General features: G+C 53.6%; 1 protein-coding gene across 1 annotated transcript in view; it reads right to left on the bottom strand.

Annotated features, from left to right (window-relative positions):
* The window catches only part of HOXB3 (homeobox B3), a gene marked incomplete at its 3' end in the record, with an annotated part of 23,248 nt that extends 6,598 nt beyond the window's left edge, over positions 1-16,650 (bottom strand). Inside the window, exon 1 of the mRNA XM_082605192.1 lies at positions 16,484-16,650. The remainder of the gene's footprint in view (positions 1-16,483) is intronic.

Here is a 16,650-nt window from a genome sequence, read left to right as displayed (position 1 = left end):
TATTTATATTATTATTATTCAGAACAAACCTGTTAATTTCTCTTAGCTCTACAAGATTTAGGACTCTTGGAACAGGTGAAGAAGACTACAAAAGCTCAACTTTTCTTCGGGCGTGTTTTAGAAGGGCAGGAAAAGGCGAGGAGGCCTGTAGGAGGAAGACAGGGGGCAAGAATGTAGGTGTCTGCAGATTTGGGGTGGGGGTGGGGAAGAGCCGGTCCTGGAGGAGGAAAAGGACAAAAAGAGCACCAGGACTTTTCCAAAAGCAGGAGTGTCTGCAACTCTGCCGAACTGCTGACTCGGGCTTAGAGGATAAAATAGAAGGCCGACAGTCTCTCTATTCTACAAAAGCAGCTTGGAAAACTTGTTCTCTTAACTTCTCCGTAGACAGAGCCAGCCACTGCCTTGTGACCTCCTGGTTAGAATCCTTGGCTTTTGCCTTCTCCCATCTGGATGCACCAGGAGAGAAGGGACTGGGAGAACAAAGGTGAGAGATGGTTTCCAGCTATTGTCTCCCCTCCAGGAGAGGGTGGCTGTGTCTGGCAAAGCTTCCCTCACACCCCATAGCTCCCCACTCACAGGCTTTTCTTTGGGCTGAGAAAGGGTCCTACTGTCTACTCTCATAGGGGGTGGTCCCTGGCTTCCTCCGGCCCCCACTTCTTTCAGGCCCACTAAGTCAGGCTTCGTGGGCTGGAGCAGCCAGTTTCCTGGGGCCCTGCTGAATGGGGGTGCAGGGGGGGGACCCATGGCCTCCCTACCTCCAGCAAGGAACTGCATGAAGAGTCTCCCACTGTGATGTCCTGAGGATCCTGCCGCCTGCCTACAGAGTTGGTGGCTGAGGGAAGTGTGGTGGGGAGGTGAGGACGGAAGGTGGAAGCCATTTTCTGTATTTATTAGTAGCATCAAGAAAAGAAAGCCCAAGCCAGACCCAGTGCTGGTGCTCAAGCCAGGACCCTCAGAGAAAGTCAGGGCTACAAAGAATCTGTCCTGAGATCTCTGGACGCCGGTTAGAGACCTGCTGGATTGGACCTTATGTAGCTTTGGGCCTGGTGGGTCAGGGACTCGCCCATGGCAGCTTCTAGAGGCTTTAGAGAACAGCACCTTTGGGTCTTTTCCTCCCCAAATTAAAAAGGCAAGAGTGTACCTCAGACCCTCCAACTCTCCTAGCTGTTGCTACCACTAGCTAGAGAAGGTCACTGTGAAATTAAGAGAAGAGGAGGACCTGTTCACTTGTGGGACTGCACAGCTTTGCCCCAAGGAATAAAAAGAGAGCCCATGGGGCACACAACTAGCTGCAGGCCTGCAGGAGGATCGGCCTAAAGCTGAGCTGAGGGGAGAGGAGTTTTCCAGAGACAGCAGTGGACCCCTCCCCACTCGGAGCTTCAACTCATGTGGTCCCTTCTGGCTACACAAGGAGGTGGGGTGCAGTGGGGTAGGAGCAAAAAGGAGGGCTGGGAGCAAGAGAGCTAACCTGGAGAAGAGTTTCAGAGCACACGTACCCCCAAATGTGGTAGGAAATGGGGTGGGGGCTTCTTAAGGAATTCTGAGAGCAGAGCCCATTCGAAATGCTTGCGACGCAATTAGATCCCCGTTCGGTTTCTTTCCTGCCTTTTTTATCCCCTCCTCGGCGAGTTCTGGCTGGCCAATCGCCCCTGTTTGGGGCTGGGAAGGTGGCGGGTAGAACTGGCAGCCCCAGGACACCCATTTCATTTGCGGTGTTGCTGCAGGCTAGGGACCTTCCAAACTTCAGGGGATAGGGCAGGGGCAGTAAGGAGCCTGGGCAGGGACCTTGGGGTGGGAAACACCAGAGGGGTCTGAGGGAAGACTTGGAGGTCTGGAAAAAGGAGGAGAGAGGGATTTATCACCCCCGACAGTGAAGTCGTGATTTAGGCGTAGACTAGACAGAGAAGAGGGAACGATCTCTTCCTGGATTCAAGGAGGGAAGCTTGAGCAACTTACCATGTGTGAGAGACAGAGAGGGAGAGAAAATGAAAAAGAAAAATTGAGAGAAAGATTAAGACACAGATAACTTAGTGTAATCCATTAAGGGCAGAAATTAATAATAAAGGCAAAAATCAGAGCAAATGTCCCCCTTCATAGACATTCTTTCCTCTCGGATTCAGTTTCCCCAGAGCTAGACCACTCGCTCCCGCACTCCCCTCCCCCACTCCTAATCTGTACCCAGTACCAGGGGACGGGCCCTCAAAACCCCCTTGAGGGACCACTGGGCGCCCATCCTTCAAGGCCTTCGGGGATCATGTCTCTCCCCCCAAAAACCGTCAAAGAGCAAACGAAAATTCTCCTCTCAATAAGGACAAACTGGCTGGCTCCCTTAAAATGGATTTCTGATATCAGCCTTGGGATGACCAAGGATTCCCCCCTCCCCCAAGCCCCCAGCTCAGCCAGCCCCAAATTCGCCTGGCCCGCCGGGCTCCCTGAGAACCCGGGACCTGGGAGTCGGGGGGGGGGTGGTGGGGTGGCGGCAAGGCTTTTAAGGATCTCTTTCTTTCTGGTCCTGTCTGGGTTCCCGGTCCCACACTCTTCCAGCTTCACTGCCCAACTCTGTGGCCGCGGCAGAGTCGTGAAAAGTTCACACACACCCCCGAATCTCCATCGCTTTTAAATATTAATAAAGATTTCCAAGCTGGGTGTTGTAAAATGGGAATTGTTACTGCCAATCGCTCTTGGTATTTGGATCCCCAACTCCCACCTCTCTAAGGTGCCCGAGCGGGAGGGAACAAAGGGGCTGAGGAAACGAGAAGATTCCGCGCCTGGGCGGAGGCCCGTGTAGACCCGGCTCAGTAGAAGCTGAGATTGAAAGAAGAAAACGGCCGCTAAGATTGGAGAAGAAAGATCCGAGCTGAACTCTCCCCTCACCCCAGGCGTGGGAGGGCGAAAAGGGGGCAGGACAAAACAGGGCAGGCACGAGGGTCTGCAAAGTCTGCTCGGTGACCAAGGAGGCCGCGCCAGTGGCTGATGGGGCTTAAGGCCAAGTCGGGAGTTGGGAGCTGGCGGCGCCTGGATGGGAATGAGCCCGACTGAATCGGGGGTCCCGCCTCATCTAGAAGCTCTGTCCTGCCCTGGCAAACCCCACCTCGGCGGATGTCGAGACAAAGGTGGGCAGAGTGGAGAAGACAAGAAGGAGAAGGGAGAATCTTGGACAGCTTGGGGCGGGGTGGGAGTGGGGTGGGGGTGGGGGTTGCTGGGGAAGGAACAGAGAAGCAGACAAGAGAGGAACAGGGCCCAGCCCAGCCCGCTGCGAGGGACTGCGCAGGTCTCTCCCGACAGATTGGATGTCTCTCCCAGTGACCTCTGTTTAGCAGACAATAACTCACCGGATTAATGACCAATCAGCAGAAGGCCTCCCGAATTGCCTCCGAATATAAAAAGTCAGAATAGGATAGGGCCAGAATCTGGGCCTGCCGGCCCTTCTGGTTTTTTCTTTCTCTCTCTCTCAAGTAGGGTTTGGGGTGAGGCTCTAAGAAATGGATTATCTGGCCAGAGACTCTGATTTCCAGAACCCCAAAGATGAGTTTGTTTCTCATCTCTTCCCACTTCCTTCACCAGAATTCATATCCTTGACCACACTTCCCAAGGCAACCTGGAAGCCTCCCCTCCTCTGCTGGCCTCCTCATATCCCTGATCCTACAAGAGATCTCCCTTCTCACAACCATGCAACTTCTGAGAAAGCCCCCATCTCTTTTGAATCTTATTTTATTTTTTCCCAGTTAGGAGAAGAGATGGAAAATAAGAGCAAGAATAGGACAGGGGTCATCCACCTTGCAGGCCTTCTGTCCTGGCTGCCCTGGGAGGAGACCTGGTATAGTGCTGTGGTAGCCTGCGTGTGTCCTCTCCCAAGAAGAGGGGGCCCAAAGGCCCAGGGGTCAGGGTCAGGCTGGAAGTAGTGGTGGTGGTGGCCCGCTGTCATAGAATCTAAATTCTGAAACCACAACTCAGTCCCTGGGCTATACTGCCAACAACTCCAGCCTCAGCTCCCATGCCTGGTGGGGAAAGTGCCTTGCTCTGAGAGGCTGAGCCCCTCCTTCCTTAGCACCCCCTCCAAATGCCAATCCCAGCCCAACCCACCCAGCTAGCCCCTCCCACTGCCTTCCATCTCCATTGCTCTAGGCCTGGGCTTCTCCTCTGCTGAGAATAAGGACACCTTCAGGAGGAGGAATGGTCCAGATTCCAGTGGATTGCTTAGAGCCAGTCTGAGTAACCATGCACTGCTCTGGGCATATGCAAACTCCCTGTATATTGCAAATAGGCATGCAGTGAGCTATACCCAGATGCCCACAGAACTCCAGGACACAAAAAGGAGCTGCTCCCAAGCACTAGAGAGTTACTCAAGGTCAGAACTGGGAAGACCTCAGGGAGTGTCCTGTCCAACCCTGCCACTGTCAACGATAGAGAAACTGAGGTCCAGAGCCAGGAAGTGGTTTGTCTAAAGTCATACTTGGGATAGGCTTGGAAGTCAGGAGGCTTGGATTCTAGGTGGTCCAGATTGGCTGTGTGCTCTGAAGCAGAGAATTCACTGGGCCTCAGTTGTCCCCTTCTGTAAAGCCAGATCCTGTGTGGAGGGGAGGGCTTGGGCTAAACGATCTTCCAAGGTCCCTTTTTTGGGCTGAAAGTTTGTGGTTCTCTGTGTACTGATGTAAAAGTGAGTGACAATTAGCAGTAATAAACTGAGTTCAGACAATAATGGGCACCATCTTGGCCAAAGGCAGACTATCTCCTCTCGGAATTTAAATGCTTACAGCCCCGCAACTGAGTACCAGCCACACTCCTGGTCCTCCTTGTCCCCTCAGAGCCTGGTGCACTGGTTTTTACTGCTCTTCTGTGTCACGGGTGGGTTATTCTTCAAATCAAAAGTGCTATTTTTGGACACAGCAACCTGAGCAGTAAATAATTAATTTGTGTAATTAGAAGAGGAAGGTTTAAACCTGACAATTTTTAACCAGGAGTCAATGCACCCATTGTACCAGCCTGGCCTTCTCACCCGACCAACCCCCAACACTGCCCACACACCTACCAGCTTCCCCAACTGCCTCCCTCAACTGGGAGACCAGCATTCCCAAGACTGCCAGCAGGGTTCATGGAGTCAGACTGTGCTCCCTCCCCAACAAAGTTCCATTCTCTGCCTTCTCCCCTGCAGAAATTGGTCTGCCTGCAGCTGCCCCTACAGCTTGCTTTCCCGACCCCCTAAAGCTGTGCTGGGCTCCAGGTCCAGGCTCTCTGGTCTTGGGACACATGTAGTCTACCTCCCCTGCTCAAGATGCCCTAACAATTCAGGGAGTTTGCATTTCAAGAAACTCCCATTAATATCAATTTACTTCACTGAAACCTCGGGTTCTTCATCAAGTTGATGATTTATGATAAAATCAATTAAATTACAGCCACTTAGGGCCCAGCCGCTTCCTCTCAGATTTCATTGGTGCGGGGCCCAAGTGTCTGGTGGAAAAATGCAAGTTTAGCTGGAGGCGAGGAAAGATAATTCTGCGGCTGAGAAAATTTAATGCAAAACAATTTCCAGGCAAAGCCGGGCGTCTGGACAGAAATGCAAGAGCCACCAGTTGGCCTGCGGAAATAACTATCTGGGGGTCAAAATATTTTTCTCCCCACCTCCATCATCCTGCATGGCTCCTTTGCTGTGTTCCCCTTTTTGCTCACCTGTCCCCTCCCAGAGACTTTGGGGGAGTTTGAGCAGTACTGGTGGAACCCAAGCAAGCCTCAAACCAACATCCCCTACCACTGCAGACCTTTTTCTCCCCTCCCCCCTCCCCTCCTCCCCCTCCTCCCCCCTCCTCCCTTCCCCTCCTCCCCCCCTCCTCCCCCTCCTCCTCCCCACTCAGCTGTGCTCACTAATTCCTCAGCCTCCCATGGCAAAGTTAAAGGTTCAAAGTGAGTATCGGGCAGCGTGGGCAGATGGCACGCAGGGGCCAGGGACCAGGCCGGGTGGGCGCTGTTGCGCGTGGCTGTGGGAGGAAAGAAAGCACAGGCTGAAGGAGCACTACTCCATGGCAAGGACACAAGGCAGCAAAGTGTGTCCAGAGCTACCCCTTGCCAGGGTACCAAGACCTGAGAACACCGAGTCCCCCCTCCGGCTCCCTGTGTGCTCACTTGTAAAGCGATGCTGTACCCAACAAACCCCAACCCGAACACAATGTGCACTCACACAATACATAAAACACATCTACGTGTGTGTGCTTTCACACTCTCCTTATACCTCACATTCTGTCCCGGCAAAGGGACAGTTCCCACCATCTCCCCACATCTGGGAAAATAAATCCCAGCGAATCAACCTGGCACTGCCTTCCACTCCAAGGAGAGAGGCTTCTCCCGCCTCTGCTCTCTTTGGTTTTTGGTTTCCAGAGCAGGCAGGGAGTAAACACATCTTCAATGAAGCCATAAATCACCCCCTCTCCTACCTTCTCAGTTTAACACCCGGCCTCAGCGCAACCCCTTGTAGTTTCAGCTTCAAATAACCCGCGAGGTGCTATTAGGTTCTGGCCATAGGTGGCGACTGGACTGTGGGAGCAGGGCCCAGCCAGCCCCCACCCCAGCAGATGCCCCTCACATTTGCCGCACAAGCCCGAGCTCCCAACTCCCGCGGAAAACCGTCTGCAGCCCTTCCTGAGCGAGAGCGCTCCCCAGGCCCTAAGCCGGTCCTGTCCACACCCCACATTCCTCCACACCTCCCCGCACCCTCCGCCCGCACCGCCTCTTTAACTCGCCCCCATCTCTGTCTTCCAATGTTGCGATCGTCCTCCTTCCCGACGCCGGGGCGGGGGTTTCAGGCACCCCCCGCTCTCCACCCGGAGCCCGGCCCGGCGCCCGCTCGGCACCGACACCTACCTGTGCGGCTCCGCTAGGGCGCGGGCAGCGGCGAGGGGCCGGCCGGGCCCGGATCCCGGGGCGCCCGCGGGGGCTGGGCGGCCGGCCGCATCTCGGTCCCGCCGGCCGGCGCGGGGAGAGGCCCGGAAGCGCGCCCCCAGCCCGCCGCCGCCGCCGCCGCCGCCGCTTTGTTCGGCCTTCGAAGCGGCGCGCGGCCGGCCCGCGTGGGGCTGCGGGAGGCTGGCGGGCCCGGCGCGGAGCGGGGTCGCGGTTTCGCTGCGCGAGCGGGCCGAGCGGCCGGGCGGGAGGAGCCGCGTCTGCCGGGGGCACCGCGAGGCGAGGCGCGGGGAGCCGGGGGCGCCATGGCGGAAGGCGGGCGCGCAGCGGCTCTTCAATGTCACCGGCGAAATGGGTTCCATATGTCCGGCTCGGCGGAGGAGGGAGGGGAAGGGAGAGAGCGTTGTGGGCAGGACAGGACAGGAGGATGGGGGGCGCGATGGAGGGAGCCCAGCGGCGACCAGGGGGTGATGGGAGGATTGGAGAGGCGAGAAAGGTTTGCGTTTTCCATTTTCCCTGGAGTTGTCTAAAGCTGCTTAGGCTGGTGGGAACTTTCCCTTTTCTTTCCAGAAAGATCGGGGAGGGAGGAGATAAGCGAGGGTAGCATCCGTTTGTTCAGACGGGGGTGGGGGTGGGGTTCAAGGGAGGAGATGTGGATTGGAGGTGAAAGGGAAAGTTCCCAGGCTGCTGGAAGATCAACTTCTTCTCCCTGTCCCCGAAGAGGGAAAGTAGAGACCAAACCCAGGAGGGGGAGAGAGGCCACGGAAGGATTCCCTGGGTCTGGGTGTGAGAGACCGACACCAGCCACCAGCCCACCCACCCAACCCCACCCCACCCCAGGGATTCAGGTTTGGGAGATTCCAACCTTTAAGTTATTGAAGATGGTGGTGGAAGAGGAGCTTGAAGTGCCCAAGACATCTTGGCCATTCCAGACACTTCAGTTCCTGCCCCAGCTGCCTCACACCTGATCTAGCAACCCCAGGGCCTACTCTAGCCCCCTTGTTTCTGGGATGGCCTCGGCTTTGGGCAGCTGCTGGTAAGAAAGCACAGAGTCTGGAGGAGCTTCCAGACCCTATAGCCCTCTCCTCAGTCTGTGCCCACCCGCCCCTCCTCCAAGGGGATGGGCTCTTTCTCTGCATTTCTGTCTCTATTTGTTTTTCTCTCTTCTCTTCTCTTTTCCCTTCCCTTCCTTTCCTTTCCCTTTCTCTCTGTCTCTCTCTCTCTCTCTCTGCCTTTTCTAACCTTCTCTGTGGTCTCTGTCCCTTTCTCACAGTCCCTTTGTCTTTTCACACTCTGCTTCTCCCTTTGTCTTAAGTGAATTTGAATTGTGCCTTGCTAAGGACTTAGGAGTGTCTCCAGAAGTCACTTCTGCCCTCACTTATTAGGCTGCCCCTCTGGGCAGTGTGGCGCCCTTGGCCTCAGAACCCTGTCCTTTTGGCGGGGGCGGGGGGAAACCCATCCTTCTGCTGTGGAGACATCTTCTTCTACAAAGAAGGGGGCAAAGTGAGTGGTTTCCTTTCCACCTCCCTTCTCACTTAACTCTGGTTTTGTGAGTGTGTTTGTTGTACCCATCCAAGTGGTGGGATGTCTTCTGCCAGGACAGCCTCCCTGCCCCTCTGAGTGGCCTTTGTCTGCATTCTCCCTGTCATCCCTTCCTTGGCCTCTGCCTTGACTTCCCCCCCTCAGAAAGGGATCCTGCTGCTTGTTCTCTCTCTGGACCCTCTCTTTTTACTTCAAACTCTCTCTCCTCATCTTTCTATCTAACTCCTCTGCTCATTAAAGCATTAGCAGCCCAGTTTCTTAAAGGCACAGGGATAAACACTATAATGATATAGGGAAAGTGGACACCAGCAGCGTCTGGGGAGAAGACAGAGTCAGCGGCTTTCCTAAAGCCCCTTCCATCAAATACATTCTATCCCATCTCCTGCACAGCAAACAAGCAAATGGGGTGTGTGTGTGTGCAGAACTGGTAAGAAGCAGGGTGCTTCGTAGCTAAATGAAACAAATGCATATATTAAAAAAAACAACAAAGTTGCTGATTTGAAGGGTAGGCCTATATGCTTGGATGGAGGGCATCAGGCCTCACATAGGGAGATTTAGCAAGGGGCCAGCGATTGACTAAAAGATAATGGGGGAGAGGGATGGTCTCTCTGCTTTTGTCTCCTGGGCAGAGTCTGCGTGTGAGTTGGGGAAAGGGAAGAGGAGGGGGTATCCCGAGGGCCAGAAGAGACAAAGACCTGAACGGGGCTGAGAGGATGGAGAGGAAAAGCGGGGGGACCAGGCCTCCACGTCACAGGCAGAGGCAGCGGGAGGAGGGGAGGTGGAGAAGGGGGAGGAGCTGGAATCACAGGGGCAGGGGCCTGTGAGATTGGCTCCCAGCTCTCCCCACTGGCTCTGGCCTGTCCCAAGAAGCACATCCTTCAGCTTTCTCCTGCTATTCCCCATCCTCCAAAACAGGTTGAATTCAGAAGCTGCTAACACCCACCATTCCACCCTTCATGTCCCTTTCCTCTCCAAGGAAGAGTTAATCCTTTCCCCCTCTCTCTGGCATTCTAAGACTTGGGCCTAAATTCTGGAGCACTGGATGGGGGGTGAACTCACCCCCTCCACATTTACCCCCCTTCACTTGCCAGGTGAGGGAGAAGGAAATCCTTGCTTCCCACACTGAGTGTGTGTGGTATTCTTCAACACCCAAGGATGGGGGGGCCTGAAGGGTGTGGAGCCTGCTATCCCTCAGGTCTCTCCGCTGCCTCCTCCGACCCTTCCCACCCGCCCCGTGATCTCCAGCCCTGTCAAAGCTGCCCCTGAATCCAGACTCTCCCCAGGCCCTTTGAGCGAGGCCGGGTAATGTCCCCACCCATCCCAGCCTAGGGTCTTGGCCTTTTCCTTCTCTTTCTCCCTAAACCCTTTTCAACCCAGACTCCCAAATTAGGAGGCCTCACCTACCACCCACCTAAGAGCTGCCCGTTAACAAGAAGAGGGCTCAGCGCCCACTTGGAGCAGGGCATGGGAGTGAGCTCCTGGAGGCCAGCACTGGGGCCTAAGCCGCCACTCCACGACGCAGCTGATGCCATGAATAATTAACACCTGGGCGCGGCATCACTAATTTTCCTGCTCAGAGGTTTACACTAGCAGGCAGAGTTAAGTATCACAGATAATAGTGGCTATAGAGTCCGTTGGCCAGGCTCCAGCCAGGGAAGGAGAAGCCAGCAGCCCCGACCGAACTTGGCAAAGGCTCTGTCCCTCATCATAACAACTTTGGGGCGCAGCACATAATCTCCCCAAAAGCCGCCTCTGGCTTTGCTCTCTACCAGCAGACGCTTCCCTACTGGGGAGGTACTGAGACCTCCATATGAAATCAGAGGGGAAAGTTACCAGCTCTCCCCCTCCCAATCTGTACCCCATTTGCTCCCTTTTTGGATGGGGCTTTAGTGAGAGGAACCTACCCCATGTCCTGAAACACTCTCCAACTTTCTGAGACCACCTGATTCTTGGAACATTTCTTTTCTAGAACAACTTAGAGAACTTTTCCCTCCTTTAGCCCCAGACACATATAGCCCCTCACTGCTGAGGAAACTTTCTTTGTTTCAGGAGGTCGAAGGAAGGCTACTGGGGTGTGAATTCACTTCCTTGTTTTGTTAGAGAGGAGGGTGGGAAGCCAAAGCGTTCAGCTTCCCTCCCTGCCCTTCAGCCTCTGCCTGCATTGTCTCCCCCAGTTTGGGTAGCTCCTTCCCCACCCTCAGCTCCCTGTCATATATTCAATACATCAGTCCTATAGGTCAAGCTTTAATACTATAACTGAATCCCTCCAGCCCCCTCCAGTTGCAAAGGACCTCTACTTGGTCCCCCTCGACTACAAAAATCTTTGCCTTCAACTTCAGTAATTTTTTCCCCTGCCTCCACCTCTCTTGCCCCCAGGTTCCTTCTGCCTTCAGAGTTGGGTTCTTTACCCCCAGCCGGCGTCAGAGCAACCAGACTCCTGGAGGGGAACTGCTGAAAAATGAAGCTCTGTCTGCTGCTGCAGGAATGTTGGCTCTATCAGGCTCACAAACATAATTTTTATATTAGGTCGTGGTCTTTGACTGGGTTTATAGGCCAATGAGGCATTTCTGGTTTACCAAATTTATACAGATCTCACCTTAACTGATAATCACAGATGCTGCAATTTAAGACCTCCAGCTATAGAGCTTTCATATTAACTGCTGATATATTACTGAAAATCGTCTGAAATAACCAACTTCTGGGAGCGGAGCAGAGAGAGAGGACGTGCCTCCGAGAGTGACTCTCTCCCGGCCACAGAAATAGCCCAGCTTCCACATCATTTTCTGTGAGAAATGATTTATCGAAGACATGGCCATAAACAACACAACTCACTCACAAACACACGCAGATGCGCGCGCGCGCGCGCACACACACACACACACACACTCACACACACACAATGGCTGGCATGCCGGCCGAGAAGCTGACACCCATATTGCTATAAATCAAGAAAAAGGTTGGAGGAGAGGGAGAGGGAGAGAGATAGAGAAGAGGAATATTCCTAAAATCTCTATGCAATGCCTCAATGGGTATAAACACACAGAGGACCGTGTGAAGAGAAATGGCAGGAAATGAAGATGGCTATTTGTCACATTTTACGACAATAACATTAATAACAAACAATAAATTTACATGGACATATAAGACGCGGTAGGTAGTGAGAAATCCCTTCTACTTACAATACCCCAGCCCGCGGTGTGGCTCCGGCTGCGGGGCTGTTTTATTGCTGCCTCCCTCTCTTTTTCTCTCTCTCTCCCTCTCTCTCCCCCTCTCTCTTTTTTTTCTCGGGGTACAGGCTTGTTTTTCAAAGGACAGTTGAATTGCACGTCAGAAACAGGGAGACCGAGCCTGCGATTTTCCTGACGAATACATATCTATTCTGCAACCTCGGCATTAATTATTTAATGAATCACGTGACCAGGAGGGGGAAGGGGGTCTTTCGATTTCAGGCTCAAAGGACCACTATGACCTTCCCCTTCAGGAGGAGAAATTTTCCTGCAAAATAGGTTCCCCCCAACCCACAAATGGAATAGTAGCTAGTTCTCTCTCCCACATTCACATCTGTATCTGCTGTATCTACATTCCCTAACCAGCCCCCCCAGAACACACACTTACCCACAGCCCACCTCTCCTCTCTCCCTTCTCCTCCTGCTTCTGCTTAGTTCGTGGAGGTGCAGAAATAGTCTGCAGGGGCTTCTGGGGGGTGGGGTGGGATGGGCGCAGAGTCCTTCTCCAAGCCCCTGCATTTCTCAGCAACCAGTTCCTCTCTCTGCATCCCCCAACTCTATTCTCTCCCTCACTCCTAGGGTATTTTAGTGGGACCCACTCCCCCTCTTCCTTAAATAACCAACAAAATTTCTAAAGAGACCAGCTATAAGTCCAGATTGTATATGTATAAAGAATGGGGCTTCTGGCTTTAATTCTCTTTTGAAAAAGATCTTTTGTGGTACCTTTTGAAAGCGCAGAAAAGGGACAGGGCGAAGAGATGACTCGGGAGCTTCAAGAGTTGAGAGTAACCACAAGGGGGACTTGTTTTCGTTGTGTTGTTACTATTACAGGGAACCAAATCCTACTGACTGAGGATACGCTCTAGAGACAAAAGACCTGGACTAAGTTTCCTACACAAAAGAAGTGGACACTCAGTCTCTCTGTACCTATGTCACATCCTGTCTCACCCTTCCCCACCCCCCAACACACCAGCGAAGACAGCTGGAGATTTGAACTGGAGGGGAGGAGAGGGAAAGGGAAGAAAGAGGCTTTGAAGTTGGCCTGACAGCCCCGTCCCCATTTCCCAGGTGTTAGTACCCCTTGCTTCCAAGCAGCAGACAATGGAGACAGATCAATAGGAAAAAGATGGGGGGGGGGATCGCATATTAAAGTGTTAAACACTAGTGATGATAGGAAAAATCCAGTCCCTTGGCCTAGAGAGAGAAATGTACGCAGACTTCTTCATCTCAGATATGAACAAAACAAAACAAAATATGCCCCCCAAACCTTCACATACAGCAGCTTGGCGCCAGAAAGAGCAGACCACTTACGACCAGAATCCCAGAACCGGAGGATTTGGCCACGGTGTGGGATGGGGTTGCAAAGGGAAGCAGGGAAGACATTCCTGAAGGAGCCCCTCGCCCACACACTCCCAGCCTTATCTTCAGCAGCTCTGGGGCAGCCGCGGCGGCCGGTGGACCGGGAAGAACAGACGCGTTTTGGGGAGGGGGGCATGGGGCCGAGGGCCCGCCAGCGGTTTGTTTGGAGGGGTCTGAACCGAAAGCGACTGGATGGGGAGAAGGTTGAGGACCCAGGTGCCCTAACCACCCCCGAAGAAACCGCCACCCCTGGGTGGTGTCCGGTCCAGCGGTAGCGGCAGCGCAGCCCCGGCCTCGGGCACTGGGCCGGCCTGGTCCCCTCGGAATCCCTCTCCCAGCCCTCGGGTGGGGGCGCCGGCGGGCCTGGGCTCTGTAGGGGGGTGGTCGGCTTTGACTGTGCAGATACAAAACCCAGGCTGGTATTGAATTCAGCCCCGCGCCCGGCTCCAATGAGGGCAACTCCCTGCATGGTCCTGGCCAGAAATCCATTAAAACTGGTCCCCCAAAGAAAAGCAGTCCACTAAAGCCTAAAAGAAAAATACTAGGGCGTGGGGAGTGAGGGGGTGGGGGAGAGAAAAGAGGAGAGAGAATATGCTGGATCATGGGAAGACAGCAATCTCTGAAACGGAGAAATTATTTTTAAGGACGAGCAAAAGAAAAGCCAGTGACACGAAGGCACGCCGGGCAGGTCCTATTAAAATGCCCACACTCTTCGGATCCTGGGAATGTCCATGTTCAAATAAACAAGCGCCCGGGCGTGAGCAGAGTGCTTTCTTGCTGCCGATAAAGCGAACGTTTATACTGTGAGAAAGGCGAGATTGATTTACGAATCTGAACGCGCCTGTTTTATGGCCGATCACAAATCCGTCAGCGCTCAACTCACGCTGGGAAACTTCCCAACTCCGCTTTCCAACCAGACCCCCCTCCCGGGCCGCTGCTTCCCAGGGAGACCCACCACGGGCGCTGGGGCTGCCCCGGCAGCGACAGGCTCTGGCAGGACCCGGCAGCCCTACTCTGCCCGGACCGGTGCAAGTAGGAGCCAGGGTGGTGAGGGCCCAGGAACTGGAGGAAGAGAGGTCCAAAGATTCGGAGAATAGAGGTGGCCACTAGAATTGTAGAAGGTGAGCCCAAGGGGCTGGGGAGCGTGCCCGCAGCACTCAGCTCTGCAGAGGCTGGGGCCTGGGAGTGAGGGAGGGGGAAGGTCCCTCAGTTCCCACCTGTGGGGCTGAAACCCTCAAAGGGACCCCAACCTTCTCTTTCTATTGTTTCCCTTTGGTGGACCTCCAATCCTCACCTTGCAGAAAGCAGGTGGTAAAGACTCAGGTGACTAGATCTTTATCACCTGAGCCTCTAGAGGGCTCACAACTGGTTATCTGCCCTTATGAGTTATGGGTGTACATCGCCCCAAATATTTTCATCCCAGGAGCAGTCCAGCTTGCCTTTCTGCTCGCTCCCTTTTCTTACCAAGGCCTCCAGCCCCTGCATTTATTAAACCTCCCAGGGACAAAGGAGAGGATACCAACCAACGCCAGTTATTTCTTGCCTGAGACAGTCCCCAAGACATAGGAGACAATTTACAAAATGCAAACCAACACCCCACATATATCCCAGCAAGTTTCTTTCTCTCCTAGTCTTAACTCAAGGGAACACTTCCTTCTTCCCAGCTGGAGTCTGTCTGTGTGTCTGTCTCTCTCTCTCTTTGTCTCTATCCCCTCCTAAGAGGATGGCTGTTGGTGTAGATTTTTAAGATACAGCAAGTAGAATATAGATTTGAAAAGGCTCTGTGTTCAGAGTTCACTTCTTAGCAAATCCTCCACACGTCTCTTGAAAGTTGCTGGAAACTTTGGTTAACATGGCACAGCTGCCCCTGGCAATGGTCAGAACAGCCTGCACTGACCCTTCTCCCATCTCTCTTGCTCCTCTGGTGGGGAGGTACTCCGTGGGCTCTGTGAGTAGCTGGGGTGGGATTGGGGAGTGGGGAAGGGGGTGAGAGTGATTATAGAAATAGCTTCCTAAACAAAGGGACTTCAGAAAACGGGTTAAGATTTTGTGGATTTGGATAACAGACCTCGAGAGACAGTAACCACAATGGGGGGGACCTCTGTCTCCTTGGGACCCAGGGGTTTGTCCCCCTAGCCCTCCGAAGCCCCTGGACCGCTCATATCTGCCTCCCTTTGTCTTTCTTCCCTCAGCTCCCTCCAACGAAACAGGAAAGAAGGAGGGATGCACTGGACATGGATGGCAGGGTGAGTCTGCCTGAGGGAAGGAGCTCTGCACAGAGAGAGACCAGCACCCTGCTTCCCTCCCCCGGCTGAGCTAAAAAAAATTTTTGTTCCTTTTCTCCCCAGTGGACAGTAACAGAAAAACAATCCAGAAATTTCAAGATAGCAATGAAGGCGGGGGCTGGTGGGGGGTGGAGAAGATGGACATTCAACAGCCCAAGGACCCCTCCCTGCGGAGGTGTGACTTTCTCTTCTGGGCAGGAGGCAAGAGCCAACACAATGTCCAGTCTCAGAGAGGTCAAGGGGCTTCCGAGGTCATTTTGTGGTTCTAATACTGAGCTAATCGCCTAGAAAACGTGGCCTCTCCATGAACTCTCTCTCCTGCCAGCCTCTTACTTCCAAAGCCTCAGTGAGCCCCAGGGAAAAAAGGCCAGCACATTCTGGTCTGAGGCACTGAGCCCCACTGGCTCCCTCACCTTCAGAAGTGGGGCCCCAGAGGGGAGAACAGAGGCCCCAGACCAAGAGAGCAAAAGGAAACCAAACTAAACTCTGAGCCTCCAGGAAGAAGGAAGGAAGCAGAGTGGAAGCAAAGGAAGATTCCAGCATCAACGAACCTTGCCTGTGAACAGAACAGTTTCCTGCTCCAGAGAGTTGCAAATATTTGTCTAGAATCCCAACCTAGACACAAAAAGAAAAACGGAAGACATCCACCTATGCCCCGCTCTGAGGTTAGGGCATTCCATCCAAAACTTGCATTCCATTTTTCCAGGAGGTGGCAGTGACAACTGCTCACTGGTAAACAGACCTGTGGGACACCAGCCCCCAGTGTAGACAAGCAGAGTCACGGAACCCACGGGCCACATGTGCACCTCACTCGCCACACACACACACACACACACACACACACACACACACACGCTGGGGCTCCCAAGGCCCTTCTGCATTTTCTAAAACCAGAAAGCACTTCTGAGCTGCCTCATAAACAACCTTTTCTGGGGTTTTTCTGGTGCCTAACACCTCAGTCCCAATCAATTCAAACACTCTCCAGGTGTCAGTCCCTGACCCAAGCATCTGTCATCATAAAAGGCATCAAACCTGACCAACCGTCCACCATAAAAACCCCCGCAAAGATAGTTGAAAAAGAAAAAGAAGGAGGCGAGAGAGTGTTTCTTCTTTCCCTAGTAAAAAGAGCTCATAAAACGATTAAAAAAAAAAAAAAGCCAGCCCAGGCGGGGGCTTTGTTACCTTTGAGCCTCTCGCCTCCTCTCGCCTGAACTCCGCGGATCCCATTCATGACGAACGGCTTCTTCCAAACTGAGAGAAAAAAGTTTTCAGCTTTATGGTTCCAAATTTTTTCCCCCTTGCAGATCCGGGAGTGGCGGCTAACACTTTTTTCCCCCAACAGCCGGTCT

The sequence above is a fragment of the Mesoplodon mirus genome (genome assembly GCF_964341445.2).
Source record: "Mesoplodon mirus genome assembly, chromosome: 18".
Classification (NCBI taxonomy): domain Eukaryota; kingdom Metazoa; phylum Chordata; class Mammalia; order Artiodactyla; family Ziphiidae; genus Mesoplodon; species Mesoplodon mirus.
Note: the sequence above shows the minus strand (reverse complement) of the source record. Positions and strands in the feature narration are given on the sequence as shown.